General features: G+C 40.8%; 2 non-coding genes across 2 annotated transcripts; one reads left to right on the forward strand and one right to left on the reverse strand.

Annotated features, from left to right (window-relative positions):
- The first annotated feature begins 5,054 nt into the window (after positions 1-5,054).
- TRNAV-AAC (transfer RNA valine (anticodon AAC)) lies at positions 5,055-5,127 on the forward strand. The gene has a single exon. It is a non-coding gene; the product is annotated as a tRNA-Val (tRNA).
- Positions 5,128-13,777: 8,650 nt separating this feature from the next.
- On the reverse strand, positions 13,778-13,851 carry TRNAI-AAU (transfer RNA isoleucine (anticodon AAU)). Its single transcript has one exon. It is a non-coding gene; the product is annotated as a tRNA-Ile (tRNA).
- Between the last annotated feature and the right edge of the window lie 10,344 nt (positions 13,852-24,195).

The following is a 24,195-nucleotide window of genomic DNA, read 5'->3' on the forward strand; positions in this document are numbered from 1 at the left end:
CTGAGTGCGAAGGAAGGACAGCAAAATCTTTTTAATGGAAAAGCAGCTTCTTTCCTTGGCCCCTACGGGGATCGAACCTGCGAACTAAGCTTTACTACCAACACTAGCTAGCTGAGCTAAGCCGCCACCTGTGCAATGTTTCCTTCACATTCAGAATGCACAAAGATTACTGCCTCCCTCTTCACTCATCCAAGGATACTCTTTTACATAATTTTAACTATGACTAAATGACACTGTGTTTTCAAACTTCTCTTTATGTTTTGTATTTCCACTTTCCGCAGTTTCGCAAGAAGAAAAAGAAACACAAAATCTCTGCCTCCAGCAGGAATGAATTCGCTCCTTCTTCTTTTTATGGAACATTAGAAGAGAGCTCGTGGATTTCCTCCGGACAGAAACATTCAGTAGGGGCCACTCCGTCATCCTACCCCAGGAAGGCTTTGAGAAGGATCCAGAGACACCCCGCCCCCTCCCCCGCCACCATTGAAGGATTTGGTCGATTTGTTCCCAGCTCAGTTCTTTCCAGATGGGAAGGAACCTCCTAGGTGGATCTGCCCTGCAGGCTCCTGTATCCTGGGGCGATGCCCCTTCTTTGTGCTTCCTGAAAACCTCCTGCAGTGTGAATCTCTGTTGATCCATTTTTCGATTTTTTTTGTCATTAACTGCTTAGGACACTGTATTATCTGCTTCTTCACTCTTCTGGTATCCCCAGTGCCCACACAGCAGTGTGGTTGGCTCAATAAATGAAGTTCACAATTGGGAAAAATCGTACAGTAAATCATGTTTGCAATGATCAGGTCCTAGAAAAAATTAAAAAATGCTCTAGATTTGCTAAAATGAAAATATATTCCTTTAATCGTTAACCGCGATTTTCAAACAGTGGAGTTCGAAACACTCAGATTATTTCGGATGTGTCAAGCTGCTCTCTCTTTCCCAGGCACCCCCAGAACAAAAAGGGACTCTGGGGTGGAGTAGAAGCACAGACACCACCATATTCTGTGGACTGATCTGGGGTCAAATGCCATCTCTAAACTCAGCACAAAGTGTGTGGGTCAGCCATGCCAAGTGATGCTTAAGGCAGAGCCTGGAAAAAGGCAGCTCACTCTTAGCTAAGGAGAAAACAAAGGTCTGTTAGGGGAAAACTGATTCCAAAATGGGATTAAATCTCCAGGTATAGGGGTTTGGATTCCAACACATATTGAAAAGGAAGGGTAGAAGAAAGAAAAGAAAAGTATATCAGTTTTTAGATTCTCTTCTAGTAAATCAAATAAATGGAACAAGGAAACCTCAGGCATATTTCAAAGAATTAGGCGTGTGTGAGGCAAAATATAAGGATGTTTGATGCCCCAGGGCTGAACAATATAGAGCCCAGTCTTGCAAACCACCTAAATCCCATGTATCTGGCCCTGTAGCTTGACATTCCGGGGTCATATCCCTGCAGCTGACCTGCTGCAAGTGCTGACCTACAGGCCTCTAGAGTTCAGTCCTACGAACCTTGAACAGTGGCTTCTAAAGGGCCATTTTCTTTCACTAGAAAGCACAAAAAAAAAAAAAAAAAAGAAAGCATACACAGGAGAAATTGCCATGGGCTGTTATGGAGGAGTTTCTTGAAATCAAATCCTCCCTTTCCACATGCTAGCCTGCTTGTGTTTACAAAGGAATTGGGTACTTGAGGGAAGACTTTGACTATTATGAGTAATGGAGTTTGGTTAATTTTAATATACAAATAGTACGCGTGAAAGAATCACACCGTCACTGTGACAATTTCCTGAAGGAAAAGGCTTTGAGATTATCCAGCCTGGGACATCTAGAAAAACTCTAGTTTATCCCGTGCAGGAAAGTTGCAACTGAAGCAATTTTCCTTGTACATGCGGTTATCGCATTTGCCCAATGCAGGAAAGGCCTTGCTTTGCAACTGGGTGGGAAATGTCTGTTTTTTGAATGTTAGAACTGAACTCATTTTGTATCAGAGATTCTCCCTTCTAATCCCACCAATAAAAACCAAACCAAATCCGTTGTGGTCCAGGTGATTCTGACTCATAGTGACTCTATAGGGCAGAGTAGAACCACTCCAGAGAGTTTCTAAGTAGCGCCTGGCAGATTGGGTTAGCAGCCTTAGAATTTAGCCACTTTGCCACCAGGGTTTCCACCCAGCATCTGAGTGTATGTATTTTGATCAACGTTCAAAAAACCTCACACCCTCTCTGAAGTCCTGGGCTTGAAAGCAGGGCAGTGTGTCCCTAGAGACATTGACACCCAAGTGATTGCTCCACCCCCAGGGCATTCCAGCCCCTCCCATCCCCCCAATTGTCTTTGATTCCCTGGTCTCCTACTGGGTAGGGGTGGGTGTCAACAGAATGAGGTGCCTGCCCCAGGAATCCCAGGCTGCAGGGGCAGTGGACCAGGCTCCCTTCAGAATCCAGAGAGAGGGATTTACTGCTTCATGCCAAGTGAAGATTTCAAATTCTAGAAGGAAAGAGCTCCTCTGAAGTGGAACACTAGGGCCTTCAGAGTCAAGACCAATGCCATTAGGAGTCTCCATCGATTTTTTTCCTCTTGTCAAATGTCTTGTTCATTTGCCCTAATTAACATGATGTTACTACTAAAAAAAAAAAAAAAAATTTTTTTTTTTTTACTAATATTGTGAGAAGGATTTCTGCTGCATTATATACCAGAATGATGTCTGGTGTATTTAAAGTAGAGCAAGAAAGTCAATAGTAACTGCAGCACAGTGCAACAGGGAGAGTAGTAGGAGAAAGGGCCAGAGGGGAAATTGAGTGGGGAGCAGGGAAATTACGTAGCGCCTTGCAGGTCATTATAAGAATTTTCACTTTTTCTTTCTTTTTTATTTTATTTTTTTGAGTGCAGTAAGGAGCCATTGCTGGATTTTAAACATTGAGTACAACAAGGAGTCCTTTTGGGGTTTTAAAAAGGACCCCCTAAAAGTTCTGTAGAAAGCATCTTGATAAAGTAAATGGAGGAAACCCCAAGACATATTAAGAAATACTAATAATGCTCCACATCCAAGAATATTACGGCTGGGGGAATGCTAGAAGGAATTAAAGTGTGGAGAAGTGGCCAAATTCCAGATAAATTTTAAAGATAAAGCAATGAAAGTTTTCTGAGTGACTGGATCTGGGGAATAGAGCAAAACTGGAATCACTGAAGATGCCAAATTCTTAGTCCTAAGTAGCTGGAGGAATGGAGTTGCAGTTAAGTGAGATATGGATCAATATGGTTGGATCCTTTTCAGAGGATACATATGAATTCCAGTTTGGGATATGTTAACTATAAAATGCTTATTGTAAGACTTCAAAGAGGAGATATCCATTAGGCTAGAAGTACACAATGGTACTCAGATGAAGACCATGGGAAATGTAAATCATTAGACAATGAGCTTAGCCAGGGGATCAGAATAAATGGAGAAGAGGCCTAAGGATTGAGCTCTGAGACATTCCAGTGTTTACTCATAAACCAAAGAGGTCTTTGGATCAAAACAGGCAATGTCACGTTCCTCCATAAAATAGTCACTTCTTTCCTACTCACCACATTCAGATTAAAATCTAACTTCCCTACTGTGATGGACCCTCCCTGACCTCCCTGTTCCTGCACCTATTATTCCACTTAGTTTCTCTTTTCTGCACACTCTGATTGAAACCTACAACTGCAGCTTCTCACACTCCAGTTACTCTCTATTCCATATTCACCCAAGGCTTGAATTCCGCCTTCATTCAACTGCTCTTCAACAACTTTACTTATTTTTTAAATCCAATAAAGTATAGATTAGCCAACAATTAGTCCAGCAAGTTGTGATCATTAGGACTCGGGATGATGCCTCTTTTCTGTGCTTCTGTGAGGAAACCCTGATATTCGTATCCGTCATTCTACTCAGCAAGTTTATTATTACTAAATTACTGTGAGAACATTTGTCATAATGATCAATTGAGGTATCCCTTCCCTCTTTCTAGTTTGCCATTTCCCTAAGGACATCAGGTTCTTCCAGTGACTACGATGGGATTGGGCTGCTCAATAGTTTCTTTAGAATAAATATTAAAGCAAATTTTTGAGAAAAGTTAACAAACTAACATGTGTGTTAAATGGAATCTCTGTTTATCCTGCTGATTAGATTTCAAAAAAAAAAAAAAAATAGGCAGGCTTGAGATTGTGCTAATAAGAAAGAAACATGCTTTTCCCCGCCTTTACCCACAATACTTTCATCAGTTCCTGGTTTAGCTGCCACAGAAGGAGACATAATGTGACCTTTCTCAGAGGCTGAGAAAGCTCTCCTGTCAAGAGTTTCTGATACTTCCCGGACAAGTGCATTCTCGCTGGCGAGCACGTTCACCAAAATTCTGCCTTCGGAAAGTTTAATTTAGAACCTAGTAGAAAGCCGATTGTTTCCAACATCCGGGGCAAGGACAGTGATTTAAGACAGTTGGAATGGAGTGAAGAACAAAGAAGAGTCAGGTACATCATGAAGGTCATTTACCCGCTATAAAACAGATTAAAAGATATCGGACACCGAGTTCATCGGATATGAGTGAGACAAAACTGAAGAGAAGTTCATCTGACGTCTAATAGGCTCACTCGCCACAGATTTCACTTCCACAAAGTCCACACCACGGCCACGACACAGAACTGGGCACAGCCTGACACCATGCACTGTGGACCTCAATCGCTCCCGCTACTACCGGGGCACAAAGTGCAGAATCCCTACTGAGCTCAGATGGTTCGTACTAGTTCCTAAGGGTACCAGTTCGGACACCTGGAGATGACGATAATTACGCCTTGCACCGCCAAAGAAATGAGCCTAGAACTTATCAAGAAATTTCTTGGAACTCGTCCGAGATTTTGCTACCTGGTGCTTGGGAAGGAATTGGGTCACAGGGAGTAGCGTGTGCGTGGCTATGATTTATCTTGTTCTGACATTGTTGATTGTAAGAATCGGAAAGTGTGAGGGGAAAAAAATGCCCTTCAATCATGAAGACACATCCTAATACAAAGGCGCAAATTTCAGATTCAGCATCTTTCAAGCAAAAAGGTATCAACACAAAGAGGTTTCCGTAGTGTAGTGGTCATCACATTCGCTTAACACGCGAAAGGTCCCCGGTTCGAAACCGGGCGGAAACAGACGGGTCCTTCCTTTTGTGAATTCTGAATTTGCTCCAGAAACTCTTCATCTGCATATGCTTAAGTTTCAATCAACCCCATAAGCTTCACGTTGCCTTTTCAACCCCAGACTTTAAATTACCAGAATAACATAGCCCTCTTGCTTCCTTGTCCGCCCACAGCACTTTGTCAGGTCCTCGGTTTTCTATTCGGTTAGAATGTATTGTGCACCCGCTGCAGTAGCTAGCCATAGGAGGAGGCGAAGTTCCCATCAGTTCTGGGCACAAGATTCAGAGTGAAGGGTCCTGAGACTGCAGTGTGGCTGCTGTATGCAAGAAGAATCAAGAAGCCAATTGTACTTTAAGCATAGTGAGCAAGGTGGAGAGAGTAGTAGGAGCAAACAAATCAGTGGACGCTTGTTAGGTCTGTCAAAGCGTCAATGTAAGGAGAATTTTCTAAGAAGAGAAATGATAGTGTTTTATTGCGGAATAGGTAACAACAACGACAACCCAGGTCAGTGAATCACTGGGAGGTCTTCAAATTCTGAAAGAAGAGAAGTATTTTTATGCATGAGGGCTAGGGACCACAGATGAGATAGGTAAACCTGTTGTTGTGAAGTTGATTCAGACTCAGGACGACCTATAGGACAGAGAACTGTCCCATGGGATTTCCAAGGACGGGCTGGTGGTTTCTAACTGCTGACCTTTTGGCTAGCAGCCAAGTTCTTTTCTTTTTTCAATATTTTTATTGTGCTTTAAGTGAAAGTTTACAAATCGTCAGTCTCTCATACAAAACCTATCATACACCTTGCTATACTCCTAGGTACTCTCCCAGTAATGAGACAGCACACTCCTTCTCTCCACCATGTATTTCCGTGTCCATTCAGCCAGCTTCTGTCCCCCTCAGCCTTTGCAACTCCCCTCCGGAGAGGAGTTGCACACATAGTCTCATGTGTCTACTTGATCCAAGAAGTCCACTCGTCACCAGTATCATTTTCTGTCTTATAGTGCAGTCCAATCCCTCTGTCTGAAGAATTGGCTTCAGGAATGGTTCCTGCCTTGGGCTAACAGAAGGTCTGGGGACCGTTACCTCCATGGTCCCTCTGGTCTCAGTCAGGCCATTAAGTCTGGTCTTTTTATAAGAATTTGAGGTCTGCATCTCACTGTTGTCCTGCTCCTTCAGGGATTCATTGTTGTGCTCCCTGTCTGGGCAGTTATCGGTTGTAGCCAGGCACCATCTAGTTCTTCTGGTCTCAGGCTGATGTAGTCTCTGATTTATGTGGCTCATTCAGACTCTTGCGCTCATACTTACCTCCTGTCTCTGGTGTTCTTCATTCTCCTTTGCTCCACGTGCTTGAGACCAGCTGTTGTCTCTTAGATAGCCACTTGCTACCGTCTGAGACCCAAGACGCGACACTCCAAAATGGGATGAAGAATGTTTTCTTAATAGATTTTATTATGCCAATTGACCAAAAGTCCCCTGAAACCATGGTCCCCAAACCCCAGCCCCTGTTAGGCTGGCCTTTGAAGCATGCGGTTTGTTCAGGAAAGTTCTTTAGCAGCGAAGTTCTTAACCACTTCGCCACCCAGGCTCCATGAGATACATACAAGGTGTAAATAAACCTTCCATAATGTCAGTGAATGATCACAGATTTGGGGAGACAAATGGCATGCATAAACATCATTTCAGGGAATACTCTCGTCTTTCCCTTTCTGGAACATTCTTATCACTTGCTTATGCATAAACCACAATTTTGTCAGACATCAGTTACAAGGGATCTTTCTGTGATCAAAAATATTTTTATCATATGACTACATAGTTGTTCGCTTAAGGTGGGGTTCACATATTTTGAAAGCAGAAGAAAAACAGGGATAAAACAGAAAGGGAAGTTTCAATTCAAACCTGCCTCAGTCGGTCATGCCATTAACCCCAGTTTTAAGGTGCTCTTTCACAAGTAACTTCTCTGATCGTGAATCTACGCAGCGAATTCTTAATACTATTACCATAATGCTTTCTTTTGCATGGAGCCCTGGTGGTGTAGTGGTTAAGAGTTTAAATGGTCAGCAGTTTTAATCCACCAGCTGCTCCTTGGAAACCCCATCAGGTAGTTAGACTGTGTTCATAGGGTTGCTATAGGTCGGAATCGACTCAACAGCCATGGGTTTGGGTGCTTCTTGTTTTCTTTTCTTTTCCATGGATGTACTCTATGGATGTTTTCCTTCTGTACTTAAAATATCATACACTGACGCCCTCTTTTACCATGCCATAACTCATATTCTCTGCGTCTGTGATCATCTGGTTGGGGGCATATAGAGAGCAAGGCCAGATTTGAAGGAATAACTTGGCATTTTCAAAACACTGAATCAAGGTTTGAAACTAGAGTTCCTACAAATTTGGCTTTTGTAGGGATATTAAGAAAAGGCATATCAGGGATAGGAGACACTGAATGAAGTTAATTTAAGTAGCTTTTTGGAGAGTTTTTCTGATATGTTGTTGCATGTCTCTCTGTAGCATTTACCTAGTCATAATAAGAAGTATTAAGAATGGCACAGACAAATACTAAACAAAATCCTTAAAATTCAGCAATGTGCATGAGGTCTCATTCCTCAATCTGAAGTTGTCTACTTCAGATCTAGTCAGCTTCTGGCCACTGGGGCCTTTGGATAGAATCTTGAAGTCCCCAGAAGGATGGTGTGTCCGAAGAGATGTTTTTAGCTTTCTTAAATTGAGATAAAAAGATTCAAGGTTTAATTTTTGGAGTTTGCTTGTACATGGAATGGTGAGGAGAGCTAATTATGGTCCTTTTCATGAGTAGAGTATAGTAAAATATATCTTAATATTATGGTCAAACATTTTCAGGGAAAAGTAAAATTTACTTGCAAATGACAAAGTTAAAAAAGGCTACGGATGACTTATTATAATAATTCTAAAAAGTGATGGACTTGATGGAAATGTATTATATAACTAATGTAAAGTTAAATGAATTCAATTAAAAAATTCTTTAGATGAAACTATTGTTAATCATAATGATTAACATTAATTTCAAAGAGCTTTAGATATATAATCATCTTGGGAAAGAATAATAAATAGTTAGGATATACCAAGAATATACCAAGATTACTAAGTTTTTTTTTTTTTTTTTAACAATATCTGAATAGTAATAAAAAATTTCCCAGATAAATAATGTGAATTTCCCAGTTAAAACCTTTTCATGACATGTGGGCCAGAACCTGCGCACAAATATTTTCAGGAACTCAGGTTTCTTGGAAGGGTAATTTTCTCACTGAAAGTATTTGCTGTCCTCCAGTGGGGGCCTGATCAATGTTCAAAAGATGAAAGAAAAGATCTTAGGTAAATATTCACTAAGGTAGGAGGCTTAGCTAGGAGGCAGTGTTACCAGGAAGTGTGACTGGGTCAAATTCTTGTCTCTTTTGGGTTTTGTATGGCTTGATAAGTTTAGATGGATGGATTTTATTTAGATTTTTTGACTAAAGCTGAAAATTAAAGAAGAAGTTGCTCAGAGGAAAGAAAACACAGGTACAAATAATCATTTTCCCAAAGAGATTCCTGAAATTCTAAATTAGTGTATTAGGACAGATATTAAAAGGCACTTGAAAGAGAGATTTATTTCCTAGTTACTTGGAATAGAAGGGAACTTGAGTCAGCTTTGTTATCAGAAGCAAAGAAGGAGGAGGCTTTGGCAATGAAACAGAGGGGGTACGAATTGAAATTTAACTCTGCAATTCTTTAATCTGTTTAGTAATTTAGAGACAGTGTCTTGCAGGAAAGTAAAAACCAAAAGAAAAAAATTTATCTTTAAGGAGCTCAAATAAAAATCCAAATACAAACTTTTGCTTGCAAGAATCAAAACAAGAACCAAACAAACAATAAAAATTGCAAGAACCCAAACAAGTCTACAGCACAACTAAAAAACTTTGATGCAAGCAAGCAGAGTTCGTTTTCAAGAGGTTATTTAAGTTGAGCAGACTCTGAGAAATTATGGAATTGGAGACCACAGTCTGGGTCCTCAAATTCTTGGGTGTGGGAAAGATAACGCAACATCAAATCCCACTTGTGACACCGAATACATCGAAGTGTAAAACTAACAAGAAATCTGTAAGGAGAGAAATGGTAGATTTTTTTGTAGAATAGAAAACAACCAAAACAACAACCCAGCTTGGGGTAACACTGAGAAGGACTCCTGTGTTGCATTAGCACTGGGAGGTGCTTCAAACTCTGAAAGGGGAGGGAGAGTTTTATGCATGAGGACCGGGTGTTATACATGTGTTACATATGAGTCACAAGTAAACTTTTCACAAGGTCAGTTAATCATCAGGTTTTCTGTAAGCAATGTGTGTACATAAACACCTTTCTATGGAACATTATGGTCATTAAGCTCCTGAAAAATTCTATTGCTTGCTTTTTCATGAACTACAACTTTGTCATACATCAGTTGAAAGTGTTCTTTCTTAGAACAAAACATATTTATCATCGCACGAATGTGTACTTGTTCACTCAAGAGGTAGAAGGTGCACATATGCTGAAAGCAGAAGAAAAAGGGGATATAAGACAAAGGGAAGTTTCGATTCAAACCTGAGTCAGTCAGTCATGTCAAGCATCTCAGCTTTAATGTGTTCTTTCACAGGCCTTTATTCATTCATTCATTCATTCATTTATTGAAATGAGAAAAGTCTGTTTTGGCTTCTCTTTCTTGCAATGAATTGGGAACATGCATGTTCTTTTTTATTGAACTTGAGATGAAAGTTTACAGAACAAACTAGTTTCACTTTAAACACTTAGTACACATCTTGTTCTATGACATTGGTTAACAATGCACGGCATGTCAACACTCTGCTTTCTCCACCTTGGGTTCCCTATTGCCAGCTTTCCTGTCCCTTCCTGCCTTCTAGTCCTTGCTCCTGTGCTGTTTTGCCACTTTAGTCTTGTTTTGTTTCCTGGGCCTGTCTGATCTTTGGCTGAAGGATGAACCTCAGGAGTGACTGTATTACTGAGCTGAAAGAGTTCCTGGGCGTCATACTCTCAGGGTTTCTCCTGTCTCTGTCAGATCAGTAAGCCTGGTCTTTTTTTTGTGAGTTTCAATTTTATTCTACTTTTTTCTCCATCTCTGTCCCAGACCCTCTATTGTGAACCCTCTCAGAGCAGTTAGTGGTGGTGCTGGGCATCATCTAGCTGTACTGGACTCAGTCTGGTGGTACAAGTGTTCCATTGGTCCTTTGGACCAATCTGTCTCTTGTATGTTTAGTTTTCTTCATTCTTCATTCTTCCTTGCTTCTGAAGAGGTGAGACCAGTGGAGTATCTTAGATGGCCGCTCACAGCTTTTAAGACGCCAGCTGCTACTCCCCAAAGTAGAATGTAGAACATTTTTTTTTCTAAACTATGTTATGGCAATTGAGCTAGATGTTCCCCGAGACCATGGTTCCCACAGCCCTCAGCCCAGCAATTCGGTCCCTCAGAGAGTCTGGATGTGTGTGGAGCTTCCGTGACCTTGTCAAAGGCCATTTTTGAAGGCCACCTTTACTCTAATAAAATGAGGAAATAATGATGGGATTTAAGAAGTGAAGTAACTACTTGGGACATATTTTTTAAAAGTCCTTTTGCCTGTTCTGTAGACAATATTTTTTACAGAGAAAAGAATAGATTCAAAGAGATCTGTTAAGTCCCTTTCCTCATGCTACATGTAAGAAATGCCAATGGCTTGAATATAACACCCCCCCAAAAAAAAAAAACAGTCAAATTTTTGCTATTTTTGTTATTGAGTTTAACTGTCCCAATAAGGTTTCCAAGGAGTGCTGGTGGGTTCAAACTGCCGAGCTTTTGTTTAGCAGCCATAGCTGTTAACCACAGCTCCACCAGGGTTCTTGACATGACGTAGAGGACCTGAAATTTATATAGGTGCCTGGCCAGAAGTAGTGAGACTGAAGTAAGGTCTAAAAGCTAGAATCTATTTTTATGCAAAAGTTTGTTAAGGGGTAATAGTTAAACCTGGAATCCATTTGGTGTGAACATTTGTTAAAATCATTATGAATAGTTCCAGAAAGAAATGAGAGTATACACTGAACCTCATGGTGTCATTGTTTCTTATACCTAGAGGAGGGATGGTCCATGAAGGGTACTTTATCTTAGCCAACAAAGAGGCCATGCTATAGGGAAATTATGGTCTTACAAAGGAGCATATTGCAATTTCTGACAACCCATTCCAAGTCCCTAAGCCTTGAATGGATGTTGCCGGGTTGTTCCCAAGGAAACATCCCCATAGTAACTAAATGGTACATAACCAACATAGAATCCTTAAACCAATCATGTATCCCCATATGTTATGTCTCCTGCCTTTGACAATAGTGTAATTTTTCTTAATTTACTTCCTTCTGTAATAGTATATTAGAGACTCTCTGATTGTGATTCTGGGGATTCTGCTAGTCTTTTGTGTCTTGTGCATACAAGCAAATCTCTCCTGGGAATGATCATCTTTGTCCTTGCTCAAGAAAAATATCGTTTGATTAAATTTGATTCTGGGGTCTTTTACCCCTATGCCAGACAAGATGATGGCTGTCAAGGTAGTGAGAAGTAGTCAGAGACTGGATATATTTTGAAGACAGAAAGAAGAGAAATTCCTGACAAACTGGATGTGAGATATGAGAGAGAGTGAAATAAATGATGATTTCCAGGGTTTTTTTTGCCTGAAAGAGAGAAAGAATTGAGTTACCATTAACCAAAACAGGGAAGATTGGATATAGTAAGATTATTATAGGAAAATGGGAGTTCAGTTTTAGACATACTAACTTTGAGATGCCTAGTATAAAACATCCAAGTGGTAATGCCAAGGAATCAGTTGTGTATACAAGATTTGAGGTTAATGAAGTGGTGTAGTCTGCAGATACACATTTGTGAGTAGTAGGCATATAAATGAAAAACCAGTTTTAGTCAAGTGGTTAAGAGCTTGTCTGTTAGCCGCAGGGTCACCAGTTCAAAGCCACCAGCCGCTCCATGGGAGGAAGATGTGGCAGTCTGCTTCCATAAAGATTATAACTTTGCAAACCCTATGGGGCAGTTCTACTGTGTCCAATAGGGTCTCTAGGAGATAATATAGGCATACAGATGATGTAAACCATGTGAATGGGTCAGATTACCAGGGAGTGAGTGTATATAGAGAAAAGGTTCAAGGACCAATCTGTGAGATAATCTACTATAAAAATAGGTGAGGAGGGGGGAAACAAACTAAAACTATTTAGAAGGATGAACCAGTGAGGTAGAAAGAGTCAGAACATCAGTGTCTTGGATATGAAATTAAAAAAAAAAAAAAGTTTTAAGACGGTAAGTATGTTCATTGACACTGAGAAGTTGTCTTACTTCCTTAGTGCTACTGTAACAGAAATATCACAGTTGTTTTCTTTAAGGAACAGAAGTTGATTTTCTCACAGTTAAGGAGTGTGGAAGTCCAAATTCAGGGCACGGTTCTCAGGGAATTCTCTCTCTCTGTTGGCCCTGGAGGAAGATCCTTGCCTCAGTTCCATAGCCTCAGAGTTCCTGGGGTCCTTGTTGATCCTTAACATGCTTCTGTCTTCCTCAGTTTGTCCTCCCTTGTCTCAGTGCCTAATCTGTTCTTTTTGTATCTCAGAACTGGTTACATTTAAGACATACCCTACACTGATAATGGGTTCACTAACATAACAAAGAAAACTGATTTCCAAAGGGGATTAAATCCCAGGTATAGGGGTTTGGATATCAACACAAATTTTGGGGGGACACAATTGAACCCGTAACAAAGTCAAGGAAGAGAAGGTCTTGAAAAAGTGAGAAGTCATTGGTGACCTTGACGAGAAGTTTCCATGAAATGGTAGTGTCACAAAAACAGAATATAGTCGATTTCAAAACAACAGGAAAGAAACTGGAGATAGGAAATCTGGATAACTCTTTAGAGGAGATTTTGTTATAAAGCCTTAGGGATATGTTGAGTCAAGTGAAACCTTTTTAAGATAGGAGACAAAGAGCATATGTGAATGTTCATGGGAGTAACAGGATAGTTAGGAGAAAATCCAGAGGTTTCAGACGTTCACTCTGACTTTGGCACCTTTCTAGGTCCTGGAGAGCCAGAAAAAAAAAAAAAAAATCTGTCTTCACAGACAGAAATTATACTGGAAGCCAGTCTGTAGTTTAAAAAAATAAAAATATGTGGTATATTTGACTGTCCATATTTTAATAACTAGCAATACCATGTTCAAGAGTAGGAAAGTGTAGTGTAAGGGATGAATAGACACTCAGGGAGAGGAGATAATCAGGTAGAGAAAGCGCTTGAGGGCCACAGGGAGACACAGTGAGCTGGACCCTGAGGAAGGGCTAAGGAGAATGAGATGCTCAAATGGACAGCAGCCATCAGACACACACCCCATCTCCAAGACCATCCGACTCCTGGGTGGCTTTCTTCACTAAAATTTCTATCTTAAGGCTTTAAGTCAGTTGTTCCAAAAAAAGTTTTTTCTTCCTCTGCCCTCCCCTCACCTCCCAAAGAAGGAGAAGAGGTTCTAAGTGTTCCTAGTGAGGGTTAAGGAGATAAAGACGACGTTCGATACAGATTTGATGTCACACACGACGTTCGATACAGATTTGATGTCACAGAGGCTATTTTCAAAGTGGAAAGGCATTTGTTTTCAGTGGCCCGTACGGGGATCGAACCCGCGACCTTGGCGTTATTAGCACCACGCTCTAACCGACTGAGCTAACCGGCCACCTGCGTGACACTCATCTTCATTTTTCAAAAGTACGAGGATTGTTCACTCTTCACTCGTCCAAAAGATAACCGAACACAGCCAGTGCCGTGCATATACTCGATTTTAATCTTAAAATAAAAAAATCTTTTTTTCTTAGCTATGATTAAATGACACTATTTCTTTTTTTTTTTGCCAACCCGATCCTTTTTATTATATCCATAATGTACAAAAAGGAATCGTCTTTTATTTTTAAAAAATCCATATAACACCCACACATACCAAACTATAAATAACATTTCAGTCATTTTTTTTCTTTTTTTTTAGGCCTCTTTGTATAAATACTATTAAGTTGGAATCATACTATGTATGTGAATGTTACTTTTATTTTTTCTGTTTTTGCTGTTTATCATATTGTAAATATTTTTATATCATTATATATTATTTAAAAACAAGATGTTTATTAACCTTATATTACTTCATCAAATGGCTACTACACTTTATGTAATCATTCTCATCACTTTTTTTTAGTTTTTTTTTATTAACTTTTATTGAGCTTCAAGTGAACTTTTACAAATCAAGTTAGACTGTCACATACAAGTTTATATACACCTTACTCCGTGCTCCCACTTGCTCTCCCCCTAATGAGTCAGCCCTTCCAGTCTCTCCTTTTGTGACAATTTTGCCAGCTTCCAACTCTCTCTATCCTCCCATCCCCGCTCCAGACAGGAGATGCCAACACAGTCTCAAGTGACCACTTGATATAATTAGCTCACTCTTTTCATCAGCATCTCTCACCTACCCACTGTCCAGTCCCTTTCATGTCTGATGAGTTGTCTTCGGGGATGGTTCCTGTCCTGTGCCAACAGAAGGTCTGGGGTGCATGGACGCCGGGATTCCTCTAGTCTCAGTCAGACCTTTAGGTACGGTCTTTTTATGCGAATTTGGGGTCTGCATCCCACTGATCTCCTGCTCCCTCAGGGGTTCTCTGTTGTGCTCCCTGTCAGGGCAGTCGTCGATTGTGGCTGGGCACCAGCTAGTTCTTCTGGTCTCAGGATGATGTAGGTCTCTGGTTCATGTGGCCCTTTCTGTCTCTTGGGCTCTTAGTTGTCGTGTGGCCTTGGTGTTCTTCATTCTCCTTTGCTCCAGGTGGGTTGAGACCAATTGATGCATCTTAGATGGACGCTTGTTAGCATTTAAGACCCCAGACACCACATTTCAAAGTGGGATGCAGAATGTTTTCGTAAGAGAATTATTTTGCCAATTGACTTAGAAGTCCCCTTAAACCATGGTCCCCAAACCCCCGCCCTTGCTCCGCTGACCTTTGAAGCATTCATTTTATCCCGGAAACTTCTTTGGTTTTTGTCCAGTCCAGTTGAGCTGACCCTCCATGTACTGAGTATTGTCCTTCCCTTCACCTAAAGCAGTTCTTATCTACTAATTAACCAGTAAAAAACCCTCTCACACCCTCCCTCACTCCCTCCTCCCCTCGTAACCACAGAAGTATGTGTTCTTCTCAGTTTATACTATTTCTCAAGATCTTAAAATAGTGGTCTTATACAATATTTGTCCTTTTGCCTCTGACTGATTTCGCTCAGCATAATGCCTTCCAGGTTCCTCCATGTTATGAAATGTTTCATAGATTCGTCACTGTTCTTTATCGATGCGTAGTATTCCATTGTGTGAATATACCACAATTTATTTAACCATTCATCCGTTGATGGACACCTTGGTTGCTTCCAGCTTTTTGCTATTGTAAACAGAGCTGCAATAAACATGGGTGTGCATATATCTGTTTGTATGAAGGCTCTTGTATCTCTAGGGTATATTCTGAGGAGTGGGATTTCTGGGTTGTATGGTAGTTCTATTTCCAACTGTTTAAGATAACGCCAGATAGATTTCCAAAGTGGTTGTACCATTTTACATTCCCACCAGCAGTGTATGAGAGTTCCAATCTCTCCGCAGCCTCTCCAACATTTATTATTTTGTGTTTTTTGGATTAATGCCAGCCTTGTTGGAGTGAGATAGAATCTCATGGTGGTTTTAATTTGCATTTCTCTAAAGGCTAATGATCGAGAGCATTTTCTCATGTATCTGTTAGCTGCATGAATATCTTCTTTAGTGAAGTGTGTGTTCATATCCTTTGCCCACTTCTTGATTGGGTTGTTTGTCTTTTTGTGGTTGAGTTTTGATAGAATCATATAGATTTTAGAGATCAGGCGCTGGTCGGAGATGTCATAGCTGAAAATTCTTTCCCAGTCTGTAGGTGGTCTTTTTACTTTTTTGGTGAAGTCTTTAGATGAGCATAGGTGTTTGATTTTTAGGAGCTCCCAGTTATCGGGTTTCTCTTCGTCATTTTTGGTAATGTTTTGTATTCTGTTTATGCCTTGTATTAGGGCTCCTAGGGTTGTCCCTATTTTTTCTTCCATGATCTTTATCGTTTTAGTCTTTATGTTTAGGTCTTTGATCCACTTGGAGTTAGTTTTTGTGCATGGTGTGAGGTATGGGTCCTGTTTCATTTTTTTGCAAATGGATATCCAGTTATGCCAGCACCATTTGTTAAAAAGACTATCTTTTCCCCAATTAACTGACTCTGAGCCTTTGTCAAATATCAGCTGCTCGTATGTGGATGGATTTATATCTGGGTTCTCAATTCTGTTCCACTGGTCTATGTGCCTGTTGTTGTACCAATACCAGGCTGTTTTGACTACTGTGGCTGTATAAAAGTTTCTGAAATCAGGTAGAGTGAGGCCTCCCACTTTCTTCTTCTTTTTCAGTAATGCTTTGCTTATCCAAGGCTTCTTTCCCTTCCATATGAAGTTGGTGATATGTTTCTCTATCACCTTAAAATATGACATTGGAATTTGGATCGGAAGTGCGTTATATGTATAGATGGCTTTTGGTAGAATAGACATTTTTACTATGTTAAGTCTTCCTATCCATGAGCAAGGTATGTTTTTCCACTTAAGTATGTCCTTTTGAATTTTTTATAGTAGAGCTTTGTAGTTTTCGTTGTATAGGTCTTTTACATCCTTGGTAAGATTTATTCCTAAGTATTTTATCTTCTTGGGGGCTACTGTGAATGGTATTGATTTGGTTATTTGCTCTTCAATGCTTTTTTTGTTGATGTAGAGAAATCCAAGTTATTTTTGTATGTTTATCTTATAACCTGAGACTGCCAAACTCTTCTATTAGTTTCAGTAGTTTTCTGGAGGATTCGTTGGGGTTTTCTGTGTATAAGATCATGTCATCTGCAAATAGAGGTAATTTTACTTTCTCTTTGCCAATCCGGATGCCCCTTATTTCTTTGTCTAGCCTAATTGCCCTGGCTAGGACTTCTAGCACAATGTTGAATAAGAGCGGTGATAAAGGGCATCCTTGTCTGGTTCCCGTTCTCAAGGGAAATGCTTTCAGGTTCTCTCCATTTAGAGTGATATTGGCTGTTGGCTTTGCATAGATGCCCTTTATTATGTTGAGGAATTTTCCTTCAATTCCTATTTTGGTGAGAGTTTGTATCATAAATGGGTGTTGGACTTTGTCAAATGCCTTTTCTGCATCAATTGATAAGATCATGTGGTTTTTATCTTTTGTTTTATTTATGTGGTGGATTACATTAATGGTTTTTCTGATACTAAACCAGCCTTGCATACCTGGTATAAATCTCACTTGGTCGTGGTGAATTATTTTTTTGATGTGTTGTTGAATTCTATTGGCTAGAATTTTGTTGAGGATTTTTGCATCTATGTTCATGAGGGATATAGGTCTGTAATTTTCTTTTTTTGTAACGTCTTTACCTGGTTTTGGTATCAGGGAGATGGTGGCTTCATAGAATGAGTTGGGTAGTATTCCGTCATTTTCTATGCTTTGAAATACCTTTAGTAGTAGTGGTGTTAACTCTTCTCTGAAAGTTTGGTAGAACTCTGCAGTGAAGCCGTCCGGGCCAGGGCTTTTTGTTTTGGGAAGTTTTTTGATTACCGTTTCAATCTCTTTTTTTGTTATGGGTCTATTTAGTTGTTCTACTTCTGAATGTGTTAGTTTAGGTAGGTAGTGTTTTTCCAGGAATTCACCCATTTCTTCTAGGTTTGCAAATTTGTTAGAGTACAATTTTTCATAATAATCTGATATGATTCTTCTAATTTCAGTTGGGTCTGTTGTGATGTGGCCCATCCCATTTCTTATTCAGGTTATTTGTTTCCTTTCCTGTATTTCTTTAGTCAGTCTAGCCAATGGCTTATCAATTTTGTTAATTTTTTCAAAGAACCAGCTTTTGGCTTTGTTAATTCTTTCAATTGTTTTTCTGTTCTCTAATTCATTTAGTTCAGCTCTAATTTTTATTATTTGTTTTCTTCTGGTGCCTGATGGGTTCTTTTGTTGCTCACTTTCTATTTGTTCAAGTTGTAGGGACAGTTCTCTGATTTTGGCTCTTTCTTCTTTTTGTATGTGTGCATTTATCAATATAAATTGGCCTCTGAGCACTGCTTTTGCTGTGTCCCAGAGGTTTTGATAGGAAGTATTTTCATTCTCATTGCATTCTATGAATTTCCTTATTCCCTCCTTGATGTCTTCTATAACCCAGTCTTTTTTCAGGAGGGTATTGTTTAGTTTCCAAGTATTTGATTTCTTTTCCCTAGTTTTTCTGTTATTGATTTCTAGTTTTATTGCCTTGTGGTCTGAGAAGATGCTTTGTAATATTTCGATGATTTGGATTCTGCAAAGATTTGTTTTATGACCTAATATGTGGTCTATTCTAGAGAATGTTCCATGTGCGCTAGAAAAAGAAGTATACTTTGCAGCAAGTGGGTGGAGAATTTTGTATAAGTCAATGAGGTCAAGTTGGTTGATTGTTGTAAGTAGGCCTTCCGTGTCTCTATTGAGCTTCTTACTGGATGTCCTGTCCTTCTCCGAAAGTGGTGTGTTGAAGTCTCCTACTATAATTGTGGAGGTGTCTATCTCACTTTTCAGTTCTGTTAAAATTTGATTTATGTATCTTGCAGCTCTGTCGTTGGGTGCATAAATATTTAATATGGTTATGTCTTCCTGATCAATTGTCCCTTTTATCATTATGTAGTGTCCTTCTTTATCCTTTGTGGTGGATTTAAGTCTAAAATCTATTTTGTCAGAAATTAATATTGCTACTCCTCTTCTTTTTTTTTATTGTTTGCTTGATATATTTTTTTCCATCCTTTGAGTTTTAGTTTGTTTCTCTAAATCTAAGGTGTGTCTCTTGTAGGCAGCATATAGACGGATCGTGTTCCTTTATCTAGTCCGAGACTCTCTGCCTCTTTATTGGTGCATTTAGTCCATTTACATTCAGTGTAATTATAGATAAATAAGAGTTTAGTGTTGTCATTTTGATGCCTTTTTATGTGTGTCGTTGACAATTTCATTTTTCCACTTACTTTTTTGTGCTGAGACGTTTTTCTTAGTAAATTGTGAGATCCTTATTTTCATAGTGTTTGACTTTATGTTTGTTGAGTCATTACATTTTTCTTGAATTTATCTTGAGTTATGGAGTTGTTATACCTCTTTGTGGTTACCTTAATATTTACCCCTATTTTTCTAAGTAAAAACCTAACTTGTATTGTCCTATATCACCTTGTATCCCTCTCCATATCGCAGTTCTATGCCACCTATATTTAGTCCCTCTTTTTGATTATTGTGATCTTTTACTTATTGACTTCAATGATTCCCTGTTATGAGCATTTTTTTTGAATTAATCTTAATTTTTTTGTGTGATTTCCCTATTCGAGTTGATATCAGGATGTTCTGTTTTGTGACCTTGTGTTGTGCTGGTATCTGATATTATTGGTTTTCTGACCAAACAATATCCTTTAGTATTTCTTGTAGCTTTGGTTTGGTTTTTGCAAATTCTCTAAGATTGTGTTTATCTGTAAATATCTTAATTTCGCCTTCATATTTCAGAGAGAGTTTTGCTGGATATCTGATCCTTGGCTGGCATTTTTTCTTCTTCAGTGGTCTGTATATGCCGTCCCATTCCCTTCTTGCCTGCATGGTTTCTGCTGAGTAGTCTGAACTTATTCTTATTGATTCTCCCCTGAAGGAGACCTTTCTTTTCTCCCTGGCTGCTTTTAAAATTTTCTGTTTATCTTTGGTTTTGGTGAGTTTGATGATAATATGTCTTGGTGTTTTTCTTTTTGGATCAATCTTAAATGGGGTTCGATGAGCATCTTGGATAGATATCCTTTCGTTTTTCATGATGTCAGGGAAGTTTTCTGTCAGCAGATCTTCAACTATTCTCTCTGTGTTTTCTGTCCTCCCTCCCTGTTCTGGGACTCCAATCACATGCAAGTTATCCTTCTTGATAGAGTCCCACATGATTCTTAGGGTTTCTTCATTTTTTTAAATCCTTTTATCTGATTTTTTGTCAGCTATGTTGGTGTTAATTCCCTGGTCCTCCAGATTTCCGAGTCTGCATTCTAATTGCTTGAGTCTGCTCCTCTGACTTCCTATTGCGTTGTCTAATTCTGTAATTTTATTGTTAATCTTTTGGATTTCTACATGCTGTCTCTCTATGGATTCTTGCAACTTATTAATTTTTCCACTATGTTCTTGAATAATCTTTTTGAGTTCTTCAATAGTTTTATCAGTGTGTTCCTTGGCTTTTTCTGCAGTTTGCCTTATTTCATTTGTGATGTCTTGAAGCATTCTGTAAATTAGTTTTTTATATTCTGTATCTGAGAATTCCAGGAGTGTATCTTCATTTGGGAAAGATTTTGATTCTTTTGTTTGGGGGGTTGTAGAAGCTGTCATGGTCTGCTTCTTTATGTGGTTTGATATCGACTGCTGTCTCTGAGCCATCACTAAGATATCATAGTGGTTTATTCTGTAATTGCTCACTGAGTCTTATCTTGTTTTGTTTTCTTTCAGTATACGTGGATGGGCTACTAGATTGTGCTGTCTTGTTTGTAGTAGCCCTGGACTTACTTATGACCTATTACCAGCTGGTTTGGGCTGTTGCCAGATATATATGCCTGAGTCTAGTCACTATCCTTGGGTAGAATCTGATTTTGGGTCATCAGGTGTGTGCTGCACCCTAACACCTATCCACCTCGAGAAGTAGTGGTGATAGTTGTGTGCACCAGATTCTATTAGCAGCTGGGGTTCACCCTCCAGGGGGGCAGGATGCTGACAGGCTTCCCCCAAGTGTCAGTGAGGTAGGTGTGTCTCTATTCCTGTAGCACCTTGGTGGGAGGGCACTGCAGCTGTACCTTAGGCCTGCAATGCAAGTACCTCTACTGATTGGTAGGTGTCACCCTCCTTAGACCCCTAAGGCAAGAGGCTAGGTGGTCTGGGGGGAGCTTCAGCCCTCAGTTCCCTGTTGTGGGTCAGTTAGGGCTCTGTTGAATAAGCAGAGGTATCAGACCTGGGAAACTTGTTTTTCCAGTAAATCTGCTAAAAAAACCATGCAGTCAGATCCCTATCAGAACTGCCTTTGGATTATAACCGCCACCTTGTTCCCTGTAAGGATGAAAGTTCGAGATTTGGATCATATATGCTTGGCTGTAGCTGTTTCTGTGTTTTTAGTCCAGTCAGGGATGGATTTTTGGTCCCTGGGTTTTTTGTGGTTCCTTCTCTCAGGCCAGAAGAATGGGTTAGGAAAAGACCAAAAAAAAAAAAAAAAAAAAAAGGAAAAGCAAAGTCTCCACGGAGCCGGAGCTGTTCTCCCTCTGGCTCAGGAAATTCCAATGTTAATGAAGGCGCCTGAGAAGGGTGGGGGAGGGTTCAGAGAAACAGGAGCGTAGCCCCTGGAATATAGCCAGTGTTGCTTATCTTGCTTGGAATGACTATTTTATCTGAGATTCCCGAGGAGCCTGTTGCCTATGTGTGCTGGCTGTGTGGAGATTGTCCCCGAGGGTCTGGCCCGCTGAACCCGCGGTCAGATCCTCCGCTGCCAGTCCAAAGCCCAGCGTCAAGGTTCCCCTGCTGGGACGCTGCACTCCTGGCTCCAAAATCAGTCGCTGTCTCCCGGGGACTTCTCCTCCCGCCAGCCCTGTCGCCCCGCTGCCCCTGCGGACCAGCTGGGCCCCCTCCCGGGGTTAGTTCAGGGGAGTAGGGCTGCGCCCCGTGCTTGCGCCCTGACAGCACCCAATCAAAAACCCGGCGCCAAGTTTCCCCTGCTGGGACGCTGCACTCCCGGCTCCAAAACCAGTCACTGCCTCCCGGGGACTTCTCCCACCAGCCTCGTTGCCATGCCACCCCGGCGGACTGGCTGGGCCCCCTCCCGGGGTCAGTTCAGGGGGATAGGGCTGCGCCCCTTGTTTGCGCCCTCACAAGATTTTGAGATCAGCTCTCCTGGGCCCAGACCTAAGCCCGGCACCAAGGTTACCTGACTGGGACTCTGGTTCCAGGCTCTGGAAACAGTCGCTGCTTCCCCGTATTTGTTCGTTCTCCGTCTCTAAGTCTGTGTTTGTTGTTCAGGGTTCGTAGATTGTTATGTATGTGATCGATTCACTTGTTTTTCCCAGTATTTGTTGCAAGAGGGATCCGAGCTAGCGTCTACCTAGTCCGCCATCTTGGCCCCGCCTCAAATGACACTATTTCTTGAAGCTTCTCTTGGTTTTTTCTAGTTCCCCTTTCCTCACTCACGGAAAAAGAAAAAGAGACAAAATCTCTACCTTTCCTCACTCTCGGAAAAAGAAAAAGAAGCAAAATCTCTAACTGCAGCAGAGATGAATTCGCTTCTCCCATGGAAAATAACACTTACTAGAGCTCTTCGACTTCGTCCCAGGAGAAACATTCACTACAGAGGGCTCCTTCATCCTACTCCAGGAAGCCTTTGAAAACTATTCAGACTGCCCCCGGGAAGGATCTGGTCAATTTGGTCCCTGCTCAAGTCGTGAGAATTTCCCTCCAGAATGGAAGGAAAGTCCTAGGTGAATCTTCCCTGCCTGTTCCTAAATCCTGGCCAGATGCCCCTTCTCTGTGTTCAGTGAAAACGCCCTGCCGCGTGGATCTCTGTTGGTCCATTTTAGGATTTTATTGTTATTAACAGCTCATGTCCCTCTTTCCTTTCCCTGAGGCCGAGGACTGTGTTGTCTACTTCTTTCCTCCTCTGGTATCCCTGGTGCCCACACAGCATGGTGGGTTGCTCAATAATTTCAGTTCATGAATGGGGAAAAGCATACAGAATATCATCTTTGTTGGGGATCAGGTTTTGGAAAAATAAACAAAGGCTCTAGCTTTTGCTAACTGACCAATATATTCTTTTAATCATTACCTGCAAGATTCAAACAGTGGAGGTGACGACGTTCTGATTCTTTCGGAGGTTTCAAGCTACTCTCTCTGTCCCAGCCACCCCCACAAAAAATGGGCTGTCGAGTGGAGAAGCGCAGACGCCACCATCTTCTCCCTACTGATCTGGGGGCAACTGCCAGCTCTAAACTAAGTACACAGTGTGTGGGTCAGCTACACTAAGTGATGCTTAAGGCAGAACCTGGAAAAGGAAGCTCCCTTCTAGCTAAGCAAAAAGAAAAAAACAAAAAAAGGAATGTTAGGGGAAGATAGTGAAAACTGCGGGAAGAAGAAAGAAAAGAAAAATATATCATAGTTTTCCTTCTCCTCCAGTAAATCAAATAAATGGAAGAAGAAACTGCAGACACATTTCATAGAATTAGGCACTTGTGAAGCTGAACATAAAGGTGTGTGATGTCCCAGGGCTGGACAATGTAGAGTCCAGTCTTGCAATTCACCCCCATCCCATGTATCTGGCCTGCAGCTTGACATTACAGGGTCACATCCCTGCAGCTGCCCGGCCCCTAGTGAGGACCCACGGACTTCCAGAGTTCAGTCCTGAGGGTCTGGGGCCCTGGTTCTTAAAGGTAATTTTCTTTCACTAGAAAGGTATACACATGGGACAATATTGAACAGTTTCTTGAAATCAAATGATCCCTTCCCTCTCGCCAGCCCGCCTGTGTTTATAAAGGAATCGGGTCCATGAGGGAAAACTTTGTTATGAATAGTACAGCTTGGTTGTTTGTTTTAATACGAAAAAAGTATGAGAGAAAAGAGCGTACCATCACTGTGAGAATTCCCTAGAGGAAAAGACGGCTTTGAGAGTATCCAGCCTGGGGCATCTAGAAAAACTCTATTCTGTAGAAGGAAGGCCAGTTTCATGGTAATTGAGGTTATTGGTTTTGTTGAATATAGGAAAGGCCTTGCTATGAAACAGGGTGGGAAAAGATCTGTTTTTGAACTTAGAAAGGAACTAAGTTTATACGGGAGAGTCTCCCTGCGAACTCAACATATAATATCCTATATATTGTCACCAACGCACCAACTCTCCTGCCCTCTGTGTGGTCCTGAGCTGGAAAGCAGTACATCTTGTCCCTCAAAAAACCCCGCAGC

The sequence above is a fragment of the Elephas maximus genome, chromosome 1 (genome assembly GCF_024166365.1).
Source record: "Elephas maximus indicus isolate mEleMax1 chromosome 1, mEleMax1 primary haplotype, whole genome shotgun sequence".
NCBI classification, from domain to species: Eukaryota; Metazoa; Chordata; class Mammalia; order Proboscidea; family Elephantidae; genus Elephas; species Elephas maximus.